Source organism: Peromyscus maniculatus, chromosome 13 (assembly GCF_049852395.1).
Source record: "Peromyscus maniculatus bairdii isolate BWxNUB_F1_BW_parent chromosome 13, HU_Pman_BW_mat_3.1, whole genome shotgun sequence".
Lineage (NCBI taxonomy): Eukaryota > Metazoa > Chordata > Mammalia > Rodentia > Cricetidae > Peromyscus > Peromyscus maniculatus.
Genome location: NC_134864.1, coordinates 51,767,582 through 51,782,384, shown reverse-complemented (window position 1 = coordinate 51,782,384; position 14,803 = coordinate 51,767,582). Strand labels below are relative to the sequence as shown.

General features: G+C 39.5%; 1 protein-coding gene across 1 annotated transcript in view; it reads left to right on the top strand.

The window, feature by feature from the left end:
- Positions 1-14,803, top strand: part of Pard3b (par-3 family cell polarity regulator beta) — a 978,380-nt gene that overhangs the window by 816,872 nt on the left and 146,705 nt on the right. The window lies entirely within an intron of this gene.

Sequence of the window (14,803 nt, the reverse complement as noted above, 5' to 3'; positions counted from 1 at the left end):
AAGAGATGTGGGGAGCATCTGTCTGAAGCAAATAAGGAACAAGATGATTCCAACCACACCTCTTGCCCAAAGAAAAAACGTCCTGTCTGGGGAGAGGATGGTCTAAAAGAACATCGGTTCGTATGCATTGTCGGGAGACCTTGGAGTCCCACGTTCTGGGTTGATGGACGGGGCTCTACTCTGACTGCTACAGTTTGAAATCTCTAGGGAGGGAGTGAAGAAGAAGGCACAAGAAGCTCTCAGTCTAGATGGAAGAAAAAGACTCATTTTCCGGATTTCAGGGTTCTGACAAGCACCAGGTCCCTAGCAGTAGCCAGCTTTTGTGCGATAGCGTGATATATTGCATATGTTTACCATTTGCACATTTCCCCAGCTGGGTGATATTATGCACTTTCAATTAGGTTGGGGAGAGGAAGGGAAATCATGGCATTTTTATGCAGACTGTAATATGTAGCTTCACAAGACTGATTACCTTTCAGAACCTTTCCAATAACCAAGAGGGAAGCGAGGAGCAATTTTTAATCCTGACTGTCAAGCCTGCAGGTTGATAATATTAAAGAAAGATGGTCAAGTTTTTCGTTAGGACAAAATGAAAATATAAATTCCTATGACTGTGTGATACGGCCATCGTAAGTAAATTGCTAATTCCGAGGATTGATTAAGAGTTGGCCTTTTTTCTCTCCAGCCTTCACGTAGGGTTGAATTTTATCATGTAAATAATAATACTATACTAGAGTCTATTCTATGCTAAAGTGTAGTCAATCTTCCTTTCTCTAAGTCAGAAAGGGCTTCATAGCAATCCTCTTTGCATATATCTGATAGAACACCAGCGCATCAAGACTGTATTTCTCATACCTTCCCAAGCTGGTGTGGCCCAACACTAGTTCCATGGGAATAAATGTGAGGCATTCTGAAAGAAGAGATTTATACCAAACCCACATGCAGAATTAAACCACAGAAACAGGCTTTTCTTTTAGTGTAGTCTTTTCATTTTTGCCTGATATGTTAATATGTACTGTTGGCCTCCAAGAATACTATACAACCAGAACTCATCATGCCCAGAATATTTGTCACCTAAAGTGACACTATGTTTTTCTAAGACTCTGGATTGCTTAGATTCCTATCTCTGTGACAAAATCCATGAGATTAGACAACCCAAAAGAAGAAATCTTTATGTTTGTATGTGGTTTTCTGGGTCACAGTCAGTGCTGAGGTCACTCACCCAAGCTGTTTCTGGGCCCCACATCATGATGCAAAGAATGTGTTGGGGGAACCATACTTATCTAGTGACTGCCAGAGGCAGAGAGGGTCTGAGGAGAGGACCAGGGATGTAATTAGCCCTTCAGAGTTGCACCTTGTGAACTGGACAGGGTCTAGAATCGGGACATAGCTATGAGGAAGTCTCTATATTGGACTAATTGAGGTGAAAGGAGCCAGGCTAGAGTAGGCATCAGCAAGTATGTCACGGGCCAGAATCCCATACTAAATTTAAAAAGGGAGGGGCAAGCTGAACAATAGTGTTTATCTCTCTGTCCTTCCTAATACCATGACCAGCTGCTTTGATTTCTGTCTCATCATGTCTCCATCATGATAGACTGACCAAACCCTCTCACTGTCAGCCTAAAGAAACTCTTCCCCCGTTTAAGTTGCTTCTTGCCAGATATTCGGTCCCAGCCAAGGGAAGAATGACAGATTACTCCCCCCCCCCCCAGAGCCTTAATTCCTCAAACTTGGCTACACTTCTGAACGTCTATGACTTAATCAACAGATTAACCCTCTGACAATGTTGCCCTCTCTCTGTGGCCCCCTCTACACACACTGCTGTATGGGGACCAAGCCTCCAATATTGAATCCATAGAGGAAATTTTCAGTTCTAAACCATAACACACACGTGGACACACTGTTCTAAGTTAATTTTTACCCATGTAGGTAAACCAGGAAAGAAACCTCATTGTATAATGTTAAAGACAGCAACTATAAAATGCTGCCAAAAAAATAATTTATTTATTGCCAAGCCCAGACATCTATATGAGTAATGGAGTCTTCATTTTGGCTCTGGCCTCCTTGTGTTAATAAATGCTCCAAATCTGCCTTCTGCGGAGCTTTTAGACAGCTGTTAAATTTTTGGACAGCAGATCAAAGAATAACTCTTTTTACCCAGAATTGTCTTGATTCTGCTCTTATCTTTAATTATATTTAAAGTCTGCTCTGTTCCTTTTTCTTGAAGTCTTAAAGCAAGCAATTTTGCCTTGATGCATAGTAAGCACTAGATAATAGTAGCTATTATCATCATGGTTACTGTTATGACCACACGTACTGTCCTATAGCAATGAAATTCTGGGCCCGTGTACGTCTAAGATTTCCTTTGGGCGGTATTCCAAGCAATGTCTCCAAGCAGACACTATGAGTTCTAAACCTACCTTATTTTAAAGTAAAGGGCATATCTGTTCAATCATTCTTCATTCAATAAGCATTTATTTGGTAACTACTGTGTTCTAGATAGTGTAGAAAGTTCCAGGGAAGCTAGGAAGATGATCATGGCTTATAAGTGAGGACTAAAGGAGATCCTTTTCTAGTCAGTAGAAATCCAAGACATATGGAAATGGGGAGTTGTAACATCCTATAATAAAGGCAAAGGCTTTTCTTTCTCATTTGGGCTACATACAAAAGTCTTCCTTAGTGGAGCTGGCTGAGTGGAAGGGATCCTTACGCATTGATTAGGTACAATAGGGTAACTGTTTTCCCTTACAAAACCATCAAGTGTGTACAGGGGTCATGTTGCTAGAAAGAGCATGCATTTAAGGGAATCCAGAAATACCCAGAACATCGCGAGTGGGGAGGAAGGAATGGGAAGGGAGTGTGGATGCACAGGACGTTGAAGTCGTTGTGTGAGTGAATAGGTCTTGTGTTGATAGTTATTTGTTGACAGCAACTGCCTAGAAGTCTGTGGTAAGAGCATACTACAGCTGTCTAACTCAGGCTCCAGCAACCTGGGTGGCAGCTTGTGTACAGTGGAGAGTGGTGTATGTCCCAATCCTGCAGCCAATGTCATGATTGTGTCCATAGAGGTCAAAAGAATGAAGCCTACAAAGAGAATGTGGCTGCTAAAAGGCCAGGGGTTAACTGAGCGAGGATGGTGTCAGTAGCTTGGTAGGAGCCGAGGTCACTTATGATGAGAACTGGTGAGGAGGTCAGAATGTAGAGAGCGAGCCTCATGATAATGAGAAAGCAGAGTTGTGGGGTGGGAAGGACTGCCTTTGAAGTCGGGTCTAGGATGGTGCTTCAACGCTAGCTAGCAAAGTCCCCTCATGGTAATGCTGCCGAAAATGAGGCTCTGGGAGTGTGAGCAACTGGCCCAAGGTTAGGACTTCACTCTAGACCTCCCTGTACCATGTTCTTTTCCCTAAGCCACCCTGTCACTTAGACACACCTTCTCCCTTCCTAGAACCATATGCAGATAAAGTGGCTCAGTTTGGGTTCTTAACATGTTAATGGTATGTTAAACCATGAGTTCTGGAATGGGGCTGATCTGAGTCCAGTTCATGTCCAGATTACTATTGCAGGAACTTCAGTTAAAATATCTTTCCCAAGATGCCATGTCTCATCCTTATACACACAATACAGCAAATACTTACTGAGCATCCCCAAGAGCCTGGACTGGCGATCAGTCCTGAGCTCATCCAGGAAAGAGGGAAAATGGTACCTTTGCCCTTATAAAGGGCTGCTGTACGTTAAAGACACGTAGATCTTAACAAAGCAGTGGTGGGCACATGGTAGTGACCACAGCTGGGCTGTCAGGTTCCTGAATGGGGAAGTATAGGAAGGTCAGAGTAACAGGAAGTGTGGCATGTGAGAACAGAGCTTCTTCAACTCCACTCATAACCCTTTGACATCCAAGATTTTTATGTGCCCCCCCAAGCATGTAAGTAATAAAATGCATATACAAGTGAAACACTTACTGATAATATATCATAAAGAGGTTTATTTTAAGATGATTCCTTATGTATAATTTTACCGGGCATTAAAAATGGAAGCAGATGTGCATGCTAATGAGACGAATGCTTGTTTATTTTACATAAAGATTTAAATCCTGGCTGAGTATTTGATGCTATAGGACATAAAGCATCTTCAAAGTTTTTTCAGAATTGATCAATACTTTGATTTTATAATCGTCAATGCTGAGAACACCACTTCACATGAATGCATAGCACGAAATGACAGAAGTATGCTTAGGGCCCCTTTTTAAACTGTTGGAAATTCTGTGCTCGTCACAGGCCAGAATTCATATAATGATTTTTTTTTTCTGTGAAATTCAAGTCAGCAACTCTAACATCAATTTTTTCAAATCAAACATTCCAACAAAATACAGTTGAAAGGTACATGAATTTGATATTTACATGCTGCGAACTGATGGTAAGAAAACATGAAAAGGCTGAGTTTTCCATCGTCATGTAGGGATAGTAAAATTATTGCAGTCTGTAGCACACAGTAATCTCACATCTGAGCCAAGGTGTAGTGTTCATTGTACGTGGCATGTGCATGGTAGTGTTTGTGTTAGGTGTTCAGGGCCAAGGCTGTAGGGAAGATGGGGATAGCATGGGTGTGCTGCCAATACACCACAAATTGATTATGTGCTCCTCATGCATCCAGAGACCTTTTACTGTTGCCAATTTTTTTTTTTTTTTTTGCAATCCTTATATTCATTTATGACCTCTTAGGGGGTTATGACTCACAGTATAAGAAACTGGAAATCACATCTTTTGACCCTTGGCCAGCAGGATGAGGCCTTTACTCTCATGATGAGTGAGATTAGGGGACAGCTGTGGGAGGAAGAGCTTGCTGAGGGTTTATACATGAGGTGGAATCCTGGAATCCCACAAGGTGATTGGTAACAGCATTCTCACCTCTCTATAAATTGGAAGCTTGTTACCACAATGCCTCAAATGCTGAGATGGTTAAAACAATTTCGTTTTTGGTTAAGCTTTCCTCTGTATAAAAGTGGATCTGATACTATATCTGTGCTCAGAACTGGCCCAAACAAGGGTTCAGAAGGAATGGCACATTGCCCTAGGGTCACTGGGCAATCATTTCTTCAATATAAACTCCAGTTATTTTAGTCCTGTCTCATAAGCCATACCTGTACCCTGTTGGTGGTTGGTTCCACGGATACACTCAAGTCTACTGAGTTTATGATCACTGTGTTAATCATGGTACACACAACTGGACACCATCCTTTAGGTGCATCAGAAGCCTGGGGATTTTGTATTCCTTGGCCTCAATCTTTTCTATTTATTAATGTGGCCTAACCTTGCACATCAGCTACAGTTTCTAGCTTAGGTTATACTCTTTAATTTGAAACTTCTATGCTTTTTCATTTGCATTATTGTTTCAGTTTGTTTTCTACTGTTGTAATAAACCATGACCAAAACTGAAGAGAGAGTTTATTTCAGTTTGCATCTAGAAGGGAAGTCAGGACAGGAACTTGAAAATAGGAGCTGAAACAGAGGCCTTGGAAGAATGCTGCGTGCTGGCTTGCCCTTCCTCACTTACTCTGCCTGCTTTCTTGTACAACCCAGGACCACCTGCCCAGGGGTGGACCTGCCCACAGCGGCCTGGACTCTTCCACATCAATCATTAGTGAAGACAGTACCCCACAGACTTGTCAATAGGCCAATTTTATGGAAGCATTTTCTCCATTAAAATTCCCTCTTCCCATCTGCCTCTAACTTGTGTCAAGTTGACAAAACACTCTCTGTGACAATTGTCAAGCTATGTATTATTGAATCTTGTATTTATAGAATGACATTTTTATTGGAGGATATTCTTGTATCCAAGCTAAAAATATACTATATTTGTTAGGATTAAAGCCAGGCATGGTGACACACACCCCTAATCCTAATAAATCCACTGCTGAGGCAGGAAAATCATGTGTTTGTGTCTAGGCTGGGCTACATAGTGACACCCTATCTCACAAACCCCCCAAAAAAATGTACTTGTTAGTTTTAGTTCATTGTTATCATCCATAAAAATACTCTTTTTTGTTCAAAATATTAGCTATGCTTCATAGGTTAGTTTTGTCACTCTCATATTTAATCATTGTGACTCAACTAAGTCATTGATAAGATCATTGATCAGTGTCAAATATAATCCTTGCAATTCATTACTTGAGACCTCCATTAATCAGCTCTCTGTGGGATCTTCACTTAGCTATTAATTTAGTTGACTGGTGTGTAGTTTACACTCTCCATTTCAACCAGAAGCATTGTAAAACCTCTGACTTACTTTGAGATGCCCCACACTTGGAAGTCACTGCATTTACCTTCTCTTAACCTAGGCAAGAAGGGAAACCATGTGTTCTTAGTGAATCCTAAAGAAATGATTTTCTCTTAACAGATCATCCAAATAATGTGTACATTTGGACTTAATTATAAGATTATATGTGGTCCAATAATACTGGGATCTCTGTATTTGCTTACTAAATGTTTCTTGACTAACATAGGACAACTGTGAAATTAAAGTAGTAAATAGCAGGGGACACCCCAGTCATCCAGGCAAGTGGCCTCAGTGCTCCAGCATGTATTGACAAGTGCTTTGTAGAAACTTTCATTAAGCACCTATTATATTCCAGAGCTTATACAAGAGAGTTTAGCGGTCCTAGCCCTCAAGAAACCCAATCTAATGGCTGAATCTGTCTCAGAAACAAACAAAAAAACAAAATGATGACAGTATAGTGTAAATAGAATCCATTGTAAAAAGAATCTTTAAATTGTAGTGCATTCAATTTTAGAAAGACCTGAGGCTTTGGGTCCTTCCTGTGGCATTGGTTCAAATGGATCAATTTTTCAAAAACTTAAGTTTTAGAATTGTAAAGTGAAGAGAAGGATATACCCTGTGTCTAGTGGATTGTCTATGACTTAAAGGAAATAAGCTCATTGCCTGCCTCAATAAACATCAACTATACCTCTCAGGAAAGCTTTGATACAATAACACTGGACCATATAACACATTAGGCTGTATGCTGAGAAGGTCAGTGAATTAAATACAACTGTTTATAAAGGTTATTACTGTATCTTGCTGTTGACCCTTGAAGTCATGCATCTTAGAACCTGATAGATTCCATTTGTTCCATGGTCACATGACTAAAAGTTAATCCTGCCTTCAACTCTAATTCTTCCTGCTCTATTCTAATCATCAGAAACAAAAGAGTAGAAACAGAAAAGTGAGAGGATAATATGCAGAACATCCGAAAAACATCTCAGATTCTGTGAGATTTGTCATATCATTTGCATAAATGAATAATGTAGTTGTTGAACAGTGGGATACTTAGGTAATTATCTTTTTCAAACCATAGATCATTAGGTATTCCTAAACTAGTCATCAGAATGAAGGTTATCTTCCTTCCATTTCACTTGAATGTCCAGTATCCACATACTGAGCTAGCCCAATTTCTGTGGGCCCTGGAAGAGCTGTCAATAACACAATATGTGAAATCACATCTTTTGACTACAAAACTAGAAAACTGAATGGATAGATTTGTGTTTCCCATTCCTGTGGCCCTGGCCTCTTCAAGTGGCCTCTATTCATCTTCCTCCTTGCCTTCAGTTTGGGGAAGACTTGAAGCTGTGGGTGGGTTTCATCTTTATGTTGCATCATAATTCTAGGATAGTCTCATGTCTATTCTCTGGGAAGAAAGATTTGAAAGGGTTGAATAGCCAGTGAAATTTCCCAAAGTCTCCAGTAACTTCACATTGGCAAAAATTAAAGCATCATATCTATACACAAGAGAATATGGAAGAATAGTGTTTCTTTATCTTTTCAGTGAATTAAGTCAAAAGAGAAAGAAGTTCCACATGGCTTTTCTAGATCACTCATGGAATCCATCACAATCAGATCAACTCTAGATGACTTATGTCTTTTCCCCTTCCTCTCCCCTTGAATAGCGCAAGTATATTCTTATTACCATCGCATGGGAGGTTTTCCTCATTAGTAGCTTGTAGCCCCTGTCTAGTTCAGGCAGAAGTATTTCAGTCTGAGTAACTTCTGCTGTTACTTAACTAAAGTACTTAGGTAGTTGTCTTCTCAGTTTTGGCAATCACTGAAAATTTTTTTTTGGGAAATTCTCCAAGAAGAGTGAAGATGGATATGAAAGGTATTAACAGGCTCCAAAGCCAGGTGGGAACAGCTGGGAGGGAACATATCACGTGCTCCTGGGGCAATGTAGGATAATTGATATCTCTTGTCACAACAGTGTATTAATTGCAGAGATCCTGAATTTCACTAAGCCGTGCGCTGTCACAGACAGCTCACAGGAGACTGATGTTTGTTCCCAGTCTCCTCCCTAGTGATTTTTCCAGTTAATTTTATTTCAGTCTCACAGTATTTCAGATCTTCCTTCTGACTCATACCTTTATGAAACCTTTGTGTGGGATCTGAACAGTGAATACAGTAATTTCTTAGAGATGTAGGGTTTTATTTTCCTCCTACAAACAGAGCCAAAGCCATCTCATTTCACTTCAGGAATCCCAGTGATAAATGCTATTTCCATGGAGATTTAACTCATCAGTTGAATGAAGCAATCAGATCCCCCCCCCCAGAACATAATGCCATTCATGTTTAAGTGACTTTTAGACAATAATGAGAAATCTCTTAATGAAAGAGTCTCTATGGCCAGATAAGTGCTAAGAATAACCGATATATCATCAACACTACTTTCCTCCACCCCTTCTGTGTTTAAAGCTCAATGTTCTCATTCATTTCCCCATGTCCTGAGAGCCCTGCTCTTAGGACAGTGCTACTGATAACAGACAGACTAAATCATCAGTCTTTAGGAATGGAAGGTGTAGACAGCCTTCCGAGAAGGAGGGTTGACACACAATGATGGTCCCTTCTAAGACCACCTCCCATCCTAACCCCAGATAAATAAGCATGCCCGGGGAACACTCTACCCTGATTGTTAAAACTATTGTGCATTTACTCACTTAAATGTTTTTCAAATAAATGGCTTGAACTTTGGAATCTTTTCATCTAGCTAAGTCGATTTACTCAGAGGAGGTTGAAGAGTGTGTATAGGCTATCCTCAGTTAAACATAAAACAGCATGAATGAAATAGAGAGTAAGAGCTCCTACCCTGTAGAACGGATGCTAAATGTACATAAAGAACAGTCATGTTCTTCCTTGGCTATCGGACAGCGTTCCCTCCCTCATTCATTCCTTCCATAAATTCTGAGGTGCCTATTATATACTAAACACGGTGCTCAAGGCTGTGGAGATGCAGAAGTGGATCAGAAGCCTTGAACTTTGTCTCTTTTTCCAGCAGAGCTAGACTGCTGCTGATCTACTGCCGTTACTGTAAGCCCCTTGTGACCTGTGGTTTGCATTCATCTATTAGGCTAAGCCACATACCTTTTCATTACACATCTTTGCTGATGCTAAGGACAGATTTCAAAGTGCCCTCTTTACAATTTCTGGATTTAATGCAATGTGTAATCAAGAATAGGCCATTGTTAGGTCAATTACTTCCCTGTATTTATCTTTTCAAACAATAAATAATCAGTGGGATGGAAGGGGGCAGTAAAAGAGAGTTTTAATGCTAGTACTCATAAATATCCAACATCTTAAAGAGACGTTTTAATATTTATATGTGGTGGAATACCCTCCCCTCTGGAGAGAGCCTGGCTGAGGGCTGATATGAAGCCTTACAGAAACAATATTCCTGAGTCATTGCATTGTACAGGCTCACAAGCAATCCTAAGCAAGCCTCTGGTATCCCTCAAATGTGCCCAATACTCAAACTCTCAGTTCTTAAATTACCAATACCTGTGTGTTCATGACTAAGAAGGACACTTTTTGGTGCCTACTCAGTGGACATTCTATGTCAAGTCAAGTTTAGTAGAGGACCCCAGGCTCTTCCTTAGACCAAATCCTGACCAGATCACCTTATAGCATTATTTTCCTCTGTTAGATTCTTCATGGAAGTCCGAACTGGAAGACACTGTTCTGGTTATATGCACTGGACGCTGGAAGCCAAAAAAAGCACAATTGTGTTCTAGAGAAGTTTAGTCTTAGAGTCAGATATGAATCAAGAACAGCCCACAGGCAAGCTCGCTCTGAGATCCCTGAAAACATGCTAGCTGTAGGTGTAGTGAGCATGATGTCAAAGGAACTTCTATCAATAATATTTACTTTTCACTTTTAGAGTCAGGACACGGACAAGTGCAGGCAGGGAAGGAGAACCTATGTACAAGAGAGAAGTTAAGAGGCTGAACATAGATCCTGAAGCTGAAATGTATTTGGGGGGACTGGCTCTGCTACTCGGCGTGTGTATAATTTTATTTATTTATTTATTTATTTATTTATTTATTTATTTATTTATTTATTTATTTATGGAGCTGAGGATCGAACCCAGGGCCTTGTGCTTGCTAAGAAAGCGCTCCACCACTGAGCTAAATCCCCAACCCCATGTGTATAACTTTAAACAAATCACTTACCTTCTATGTCTTGATGGCCATGTCTATAAATGGGCATAAGCACAATACCTACAGGAGAATGCTGTTCCTAGGATTTCAATGTGTTTGCATATATAAACAGGGTATATATATCATTGTGTAGTTAGTTAGTAAGCAGCATCTTTACATGGAGCAATCCCTGAGATTTTATACCATTCTGTCATTAAAATTATTATTAATTCCATAGAAGCTAGCAGAGTGACAGATGTCTCCAGTCACAGCACTTGGAAGGTTGAGGCACAGAGGTCATGACTGAGGCCCCTTAGGGCTGCATAGGCAAGACATTTTCATAAAAATACTGTTTGTTAATTCCCTTGTGGGTCCTTAATGGTGAATTGAAGTTGGAAGGAGAAGTTTATTATGCCTTTCACTGTTTTTTTTTTTCTTCAGTGATTCTATCTTGTATAATTACAGCAAAATATCAAAAGAGAGAACTGATATTGGGCTAAACTGTGTGCAGATATGGGTGACCTCTTCTGGAATCAGAATGAAGAACCATTTCCATCACCACAAAGCAATCACTCAAGTTCCCTTTTATAGTTAGATACCCCCCCATCCATGCCTCTCAGTAATCACCAATCTATTTCACATCTTTCTAACTGTGCCCTAAGTAGCATAGCTCAAAAATGGAATTAGGAAAATAGAGAAGACTATGACCTTCTGAGATTGACATTTTTTTCAAACACTGTAATGCTTTTGAATCCACCCACATCATTGTCATTATCAAAAGTCCTTTACTTTGTGTTGTTGGGTAGTAGTTCATGGTACAAATGTACTGTAATTCATGTTGTGGGTATTACAGAAACGGGAGACATGACTCTCTCCCAGCTTTTATGTGAACACAAGCTCTATTTCTTCCATTCTTCTCTATATACCTTTTATTCCTTTTTCTTGTCTTATTGCACCGGCTATAACTCCCATGACTATGTTGAACAGCAATGGAAAGACCGAAGACTCTTGCTTTTTTTATTTAGTCATATGGAGAAAGCATCCTGGATTTCACCTTTGTAATATTAGCTGCAGGGATTTGTTGGCATCTTTCTTATGTTGTGAAAATTCTCCTTAAATCCCTAGTTTTCTGAGAGTTATCATAGGCCAATGAGTTTTTACCAGGTGATATTCTACTTCAATTTATATAATCATGTGATTTGATTTGCTTCTCTAGCCTGTTAATATGTTGATTTATACTTATTCCTTCTCAAACAGAGCACCAACCATAATTAAATGGACCCCACTTGGTTGTGCTATATAATTATTGTCATACTTACTACTCATTAATCTTTTGCGAAGCTTTTGCATCTAAATCATAAGGAATACTGGACTACAGAGTTTTTTTTTTTTTAATGTCAGCTTTAATTTTGATGTGGGGAAAGCTTCACTGGATAAGTGAAAAAGTAGTACACACTCTTCTTTCTCTGGAAGAGCAGATAGAAGTGGCATTGATTCTTCTTTAAACCTTTGCAAGATCTCTCTAGTAAAACTGTCAGAACCCTAACATTTCTACTTTAGGAGGCTTTCAATTATAAATTCAAAGACCTTCATAATTGTCTGTTCAAATTATGTTGTATTGTGTGAATTATGGTAGTTTTAAACTTTCTAGAGTTGATCCATTTTTTATCCAAATTACATTATGGAGTAGTTATCTATAGTGTCTTTCTTATTCTATTGATAGGGTATTGTCTTACTGTCTTCTGAGGCTACAGACTAACAGCCCCCCCCCCCCCCCCCCCCCGCCCAGCTTCTCATCACCTTATTAATCTACAGGGTCAGTGGTGTTATTCTATTTCCTTCTTGATATTTGAAACTTGTGTTTTTTCTCTTTTTGTTAATTTTTGTTGTTTTATTTGGAAGTTTTGGAAGTCAGACAATTTTATTGACCTTTCAAAGAACCAGCTTTTTTTTTCCTCATTATTTTTCTGGTTCTAATTTCATTGATTCCTCCTTTTTATTTTTTCCTTCTTTCTATTTGTTTTGCTTGGGTTTGTTTTTGTGTCTCCTTTTTCTAGTTTCTCTAAATGGAAGGGGGAATACTGATTTAAGACTTTCTTCTGATGTAATGATTAGCTTTAAATTTCCCCCTCAGCCCTGCTTTACCTATATTGCATATATTTCAATACACTGTATATTTGCCATTTATTAGGTTTTTTAAGTTAACTTGAGAACTCTTCTTTGACCTGTGAGTTAGACATCTGCTGTTTGGTTTTAGGGTTTTCTCTATTATCTTCTTATTGTTGACTACTCATTTTATTCTTCTGTGATCACAGAACAGACTCTCTGCCCTATGGTTGTAAATTATTTGTCTCTTCAGTTTTATCAATTTGTGACTTTTAGCATTTCTTTGATATAATTCCATTGTTTTTTAGCTCTCAATATTTTCATAAAAAGTCTGTTGTCAGAATGCTGTCATACCTTTGAAATGTGTCTTGCTCTTTTTAACTTCTTCAATTTTGACCTTAAATTTCAGCAGTTTTTCTGGGATGTGCATGTGTGTGCATGCGTGTAAATATGTGTGCATGTGTCTGTGCATATGTGTAGATATGTGTGCATGTGGTTGTATGTGTGCACATATATGAGTATGTGTGTGTCATACATGTGCATGTGAATGTGGATATGTATATATGTATGTGTACATTTGTGTGTATGTGCCTGTGTATACATGTGTGCATATATGGATGTGGTGTGTGCATGTGTACATGTGTGAGTATGTGTGTGCGCATGCATATGCATGTGAATTTGGATGTGTGTGTACATATGTGTGGGCATGTATGTACATATGTGTGCATGTGTGTATTGTGCTGTGAGGTTATATGTGCAGTATTTAAATCAGGTAGGATATATACAGCCTCATAAATCTATGGCTTAATGTCCTTATGAGCTTTTTAAAAAATGGTGTTATCTCTGCAAATATTCTTCCTTTGTTTCTGTCTCAGACCCTGCCTTAGAAATGATAGACCAAGCCCCTAAACAGCTGTAGAAATAGTCTAAGGCTGATGCTGTCTTTCTCTAGGGAGGATTTACTGTTGGCCTGACAGTTGGAGTAGACTTTCATCTGTCCTGTAATAGCAAAGGCAGCAGCTAGGTTTTACTTCTGAGGATAGTCTTTTTTTTTTTTTTTAATTTTTGAGATTAGAATTTTATTTCAACATTTCTCCCTTCTCTTTCCTCCTTCCAGCCCTTCTCATATATGCTTCCCTACTTTCCTTCAAATTCATGACCACTTTGTTTCAATAATTGTTATTGCATGCTAGCATCCATTTGTATATGCGTATTTATTACTAAATATAGCCTGAGTCCATTAAATGTTACTTATATGTATTTTAGTTGTATGTATGTTTTCAGGGCTGACCATTTGGTACTAGACAACCAACTGGTACACTCTTTCCCGAGGAAGACCACCGCTCTCACTCCCCACTTTCCTCGGTTGCCTAAGTTCCTTGTGTAGGATCCAGGCCTCGTGGGCTTTTCCCTGTCCAGCTTGGCATGTCCATTGGTGTCATCCTTGTTCAGGTCAAGTTTGGATGATTATGTTGGTGAGGTTTTACGGGTTATAGATTCTGATGTTAGTAGGAGACACAATCTTACAGCAAAATGCCTAATCCTCTGACTTTTACAATCTTTCCACCCCCTCTTCTTCAATGATCCCTGAGCCTTAGTTGTGGGAGTATTTGTATCCAGCAGGACTGGGCTCCAACACTCTGCATTTTGATTGGTTGTTTTTTTCTGTAGTGGTCTACGTCTGTTGCAAAGAGAAGTTTCCTTGATGAGGGGTAAAAACTACACTTATCTCTGGGTATAAGAACAAATGTTTACAGATTGTTGTTAGGGATTGTGCTGGTTTAGTAAGTTAGTAGTTGTAGATTCTCCTCCAATAGCCATAATTGCACTACACTTCCTTGTTAGCTAGGTTTCCGTTACCAGCCATGATATCCTTCTTGTTTAGCAGTCATAAGTCCAATTGGAGAGCTGTTGGTTACCACCAAGATATTCATGCCACTACTGCACCCATCGGGCTATGGTGCCGTATTGGTCATTGATATGTTTCAGTGGCTAGGTAGGACTGTTGACGGTCTCCCTCTTTGGAAAATTGCATGCCCTCTTCTAAAACCATGGAAGCTAGTTGAGGACATACAGTCTAATACTCTAATGCTCCTAGGGTGTATCCTATACAGGATTGTACCTAAGAACGTGGGTTTGTTACAGGGGTCTTCCTTCCTTAGAAGAAATGAATTCTGGCTTCTAATTCCAGCTCCACAAGAATGCTGAGATCTCTGCTCATCCTCCAAGTACCTCAGTCATTG